This window comes from Balaenoptera musculus, chromosome 7 (genome assembly GCF_009873245.2).
Source record: "Balaenoptera musculus isolate JJ_BM4_2016_0621 chromosome 7, mBalMus1.pri.v3, whole genome shotgun sequence".
Classification (NCBI taxonomy): domain Eukaryota; kingdom Metazoa; phylum Chordata; class Mammalia; order Artiodactyla; family Balaenopteridae; genus Balaenoptera; species Balaenoptera musculus.
This window is the reverse complement of record NC_045791.1, coordinates 78,157,849-78,163,060: the sequence shown is the minus strand read 5'-3', so window position 1 is coordinate 78,163,060 and position 5,212 is coordinate 78,157,849.

The window sequence follows — 5,212 nt, the reverse complement described above, 5'->3', positions numbered from 1 at the left end:
TCTACAACATTTTGAATTGCTGATTCATGTAAGAAAATTTTATACTAATGTGTATTTTACACATAATAAACATTTGTCTGGAAAGGAAACATGTTGAAGGTTAATCATGGTTGATTCAGTCAACAGCCTGCATTTCTTTGCATCAAGTAGTTTAAGGGACATCTGTTGAGCACATTTGGCCTTTATAAGAGGAGAGTTTTTGGAATAACTATTGGGCCATGGTTCAGCTGAGGTGGAAAGGGACAAACCATCCCTTATGGGTATCAGGAGTCAAAATCAATTTCAGAATGCTCCAGTAACTTGAACATTACTTTATTTGGGTGTGGTTCCCTGGGGATTAGGTTCATTTTGCATGAAGACACATTTTTCCTAATACCAGACTCTGTGAACATTAAGAGTTGGTAACTCATCATAACCCATTGGTCTTCCTGGAAAATAAAAATTTTTTTAAAGGAAAGCATGCTTTATAAACAGTGATTCAGTGTCATTACTTTGGAAAAGTAGGTTTGTGCAGTTGTTGGATCAGAGGACGCAACAGAAATTCTGAATGGTGAGTAGAGTATTTAGGTATTGCTCATATAAAAAAAGATAACTGACTATGCCCTTCCAGGCAATCTGTGTTGAAAACTGGTTTGCCCTGGTTAAAACTGGTTAATTATAAGGTGGAGAGGCTAAGGCTGGCAGTAGGAATCTACTGAAGGATTTGTTTCATTTGTATTTTTAAATAATAAGTTTTTGTTTCAATATTGCTTTATGTTAGTTTATGAAGTATTTTCATATATTTTATTTCACTGTGTTCAGTTTGCTTTTTAGTTTCAGAACAACATAATGAAGGTAGTCTTTTCCAGTCCTTTAGAGGTCGAGAAAATGAGGTTCAGTAATGTAAAGGCTGTACAGTAATGACCGCTCCTCCACACACACACTTTAGCCACGTAATCTAATTTCACAGAATGCCACAGCAGCACTGATCAAAGGAAAAGCCAGAGGGAGGAAGTAGATGTCAAACTGTGGATTTGTTTAATATTTAAAGTTTTTGAACAGGAAGGTATTATGGTATTAGATCACATGTCTGCCTTCTACTAGAGAGCGACTCTGCCACCTCTGTACTTGCAATGCCTGGTATACAGTAGGCCTCCAGTAAATTGCTGACAGGGCAACGCCCCCTCCCCCAATCATTTTATAAACTGTATCTGGTAGCGGTCTTCGGGGGCGCAGAAACTGATTTCCAAGCTTGCAAAACTTATCCTGTCAGAACAAAGGAGATGCTGTCGGAAATCCCTTAATTTGGTGATTGTTGCTAATGACCACAATTACCGTTAGTAATGACCGTAACAGTTATATAACTTGTCAAGTTGTTTAAAGTAATTCAGAGACCTGGCTCATGAGACCCCAGAGAGGTCAGACAGATACTGCCTGACTTCTGAGAAAGGAAAAAAGCAGTCTGGCCCCTCTCCTCCTGCTTTACTGCCCCTGCTAGACTTGCTGATGCAATTTCTTTTTCATTCACAGACTGAATCCTATTGCTTCCTAAGCGAGTGCTAACATTGAAAAAACTGTTGATTCACTTCCCAATCTATGGTTAAATACAGTGTACTTATTATCAACTATACTTTGATTTCTAAAGAAGGAATTAATGTACAAGCATATTTGGCTTTCCCTGAGAAATTGTTCATAGAAGAATTTTTATTTAAATAGCATTTTGAATGTGCACAAAAATTTGTGGTAGTAAATTGTTCAGTAAAGGGAAAAATGCTAACATTTATATAAATATGAGGTGCCTTATAAAGGATTGCCTTATTTATACCTGCAATCCCTTTGAACAGCTTTAATCTACGTTTGGTAGGATGTTGGTTAGAAACTAAGTAGAAAATATGAACTTAATAAAATGAAGGGAAAGAGCTTTCACTATAGCAAATGAAAAATATTTTTAAATGATTTACATATGTGTATTCCTAAGTTGACCAGGAACTTTTTAATTATGGAAAATACTGTCATTTTCCCATATGCTGAAACTCTCCCTTGGAAACTGTCAACAAGTTGCTGAATTCCTCAGCCAGTGAGGAGTGGATGAGTGATTCTTTGTCGAGGGCTGCAGTTTTCACTCAGATGAAATCAAATGCAGGATTTGAAGCATGTAGTACAGCCAGAAAAGGAAACATCATGAATAACTAACAGAAAAAAAGATTGGTTTCCAGCTGTTTTCAGAATTTCATACCCACGGAATTTGGTTGGTGGAGCAGCCAAAGAACCGTTTTCACTTATAGTCCTGTCAGCCTCATGAGCTACACATGGTTTATATTGTTACAGAAAAGCTAATTTTTCTTTGTTCACATGTGTTGCCTCAGACAGCCCATACACATTTCATATTTTCTGGCTAGACACTTCCTGATGTAAGCTGTGGCTGAGACAAACAGAATTTTACAGTAACTGTCAATCAATATTCTGTCCTACTTGTTTATTTAGCAACTTTTCATTTTATAATGGTGCTTCTCATACTTTCTTTTACCCTAAAACCTTCATTACCTTAGTAAAATTGTGCTCAGCTACAGGAATGAATCTGAGGACCTGAAGCTTAGAAGAGAAACTTGTTTTAAACAGCACTTTATGGAAAGAAAGAGATTGGAAAAAGTTGGAAAGGTTGGCTAAAGTTGGAAAAAGACAAATATTGCTTCCTTCTGCCAAGATTTCTTAAAAATTTGGACATTCTGCTTCAATAGCAGCTCTTTCAAGAACTTATGCCCTAATTTCTTGGTTTGGAAGATGTGGGAACCCAGCTTCTATGTAGATGACATGAATAGCCCAAGGACATCAGAAATTGTACATTTAGACTCCAGCTGTGGGCCAGACAGTCTGGATTTGATGACATAGGCTGAACCAACCAGGAACCCAGCGTAGCTGGAGGAACAAGGCACAATGTCTCTGCTCATCCCCTGTTTCTGTTTTCTTTCTCCGAAGCCCCTGGACCCTCCAGATCAGGGTTTTTCAACTGTGACACTATTGGCAGTTTGGACTGGATAATTCTTTACTGAGGACGACTGTACTGTGCACTGTGGGATATCGAGCGACATCCCTGCCCCAGTTGTGACAATCAAAATGTCTCCAGACTTTTCCAAATGTCTCCTGGGGTTGTGGGGTGGACACAAAATCGATTACCCCCAGTTGAGAATCATTGCACTAGCTGGGTGACTTAACCTGAGCAAGATACTGGTAACTATTTCTCCTAACTGGGGGGTGTGGATGAGTAAGAGAACATTAGAGCTGTCAATCACAGGCAGGAGTGGAACCCTGGGAACTGAGGGGGAGGATGGTACTAAAGGAAGAATGTCTCAGGCCTGCCAATTAAAGAATTCGATCCTGTTAGCTCTCACTTACATTTCTGGTTTTGGTGTAATATTAGAAACATTTTTGTTTGCTGTTCTAACCAAGCAACTATCTAATAAAAACTAAGATGTACCCTTCTAAGCCCTTTATATGTTAACTTATTTAATACAGCAACCCTATAATGTAGGTATATTATTATTATCCCCATTTTGCAGATGGAGAAACTGAAGCACAGAGGGATTTGGTAAGCTGCCTTGCATCTAGTACGAGGCAAGGGCAGGATTCACGTGTATGTCATCTTCCTCGAGTCCAGGCCTTTAAGCACTATTTTAGGACCCTTCTTATAGGAGCTTTACATTCCTCCCAGAGATGAGCTAGCCAGGACTTAGAGCATTTGTGTGCCTCATAGCTATGACTTATTTATCAAATACTGTTCTAAGGGTATGCCAGATATCAACTCTTTGTCTCTTGGCTCCAAATCTACTCTCCACTGCCCTGCTGTGATCCTGGAGCTGGACCCCCTAAGCGCTTCCCTTTAGCCAGCTGGCTTTGTCACTGGAGGGACACTGCAGCAGGAGGGGGCTTTTTCCTGGTTCCGTGAGTGTCCCTGTGGTCTTGCTCCCGCAACGACTGCTTGGTTGGGGTGTGGGAACCCCAACGGGCCCAAGTTTCAGCAGCAGCAGCTCCCCGTCCCGTGGGTCTCCTGGCTGGCTCCCCAGATAATTCAACAACGCTCCTGCAGGAAGCTTCCTGGCAAGTTTTGCTGGCACCCCAGCAGGATTCCCAGTGGGTTCCGTGGCACCCCTGCAGGTGGCCCCCTGGTGAGTCGGTCAGCTCCTCCGGGGAAAGCTCCTCGGTTCTCCAGTGCCCTGGGGGACGGAGCTTCTCCCTTGCCAGTACTTCAGGGGGCTTCTTGGCCTCTACTGGGGCCACAGGGACACCCTCCCTCACAAGGTGAGAGTCTCAGCCTTGGGGGCAGGTGTGGGTGGGGGCAGGGAGTTCTCCCAAACTTGTTCTTTCCTCTACCTCAAGCTCTAGTAATAGCCATCCCAGTGCCTGTATTCCTGTTTTCTTTAGTAGCTAATCCCCTTACTAATTATTACTTCATATATACTTACATTTCTCTCTCTATAAAGCTTCCCCATATAAATTTATAAAGTGTCTCCACTCACATTACTCTGTGGCTACTATCTCCCTACAAAGTACCAGGCATTACTCCAAGTGCTTTGCAAAGATTAATTTATTCAATCCTTGTAACAATCCTTCAAGGTAGGTATGGTTATTTGTCCCATTTACCCATGGAGAAACGGAGGTATTGAGATGTTTAGAAACGCGTTTACACAGCCAGCAGGTGGTGAGGCCCATTGTGAATCCAGGCAGTCTGCACCAGGGTCGGAACTTTAGCTGCTGCTCTCTTCCCACCTTCTCTAGAATTGACGTACTGGATTATTTTTCATGAGCCACTTAGAGTCCAGAATTTTCTAGGGGTATTAGAGAAATACTAGGGGTCATTCTTTCATAGCTGCTCTCTCTTCCTTGTATTTACTGAGTACCTACTGTGTGTCAGGCATTAGCAGAGGGGTAATGACATTATTGGCCACCTTGATGACAATAATTTACAAAAAGTGTGTGTTCTCTCAAAAGGCTAGGAATACGTAAGTCTAACTCAAACTTGAGTGAAAAAAATAGAATAGTTTTCTGTTTTTGACAGGAAGTGCTTTTTTTTTGAAGCTGAAAAAGAATTTATTTAATTAATTGATTTATTTTTTTATTGGCAAAATTTTTTTTTATACAGCAGGTTCTTATTAGTCATCAATTTTATACACATCAGTGAATACATGTCAATCCCAATCGCCCAATTCATCACACCACCACCTCCACCCCCCTGCCA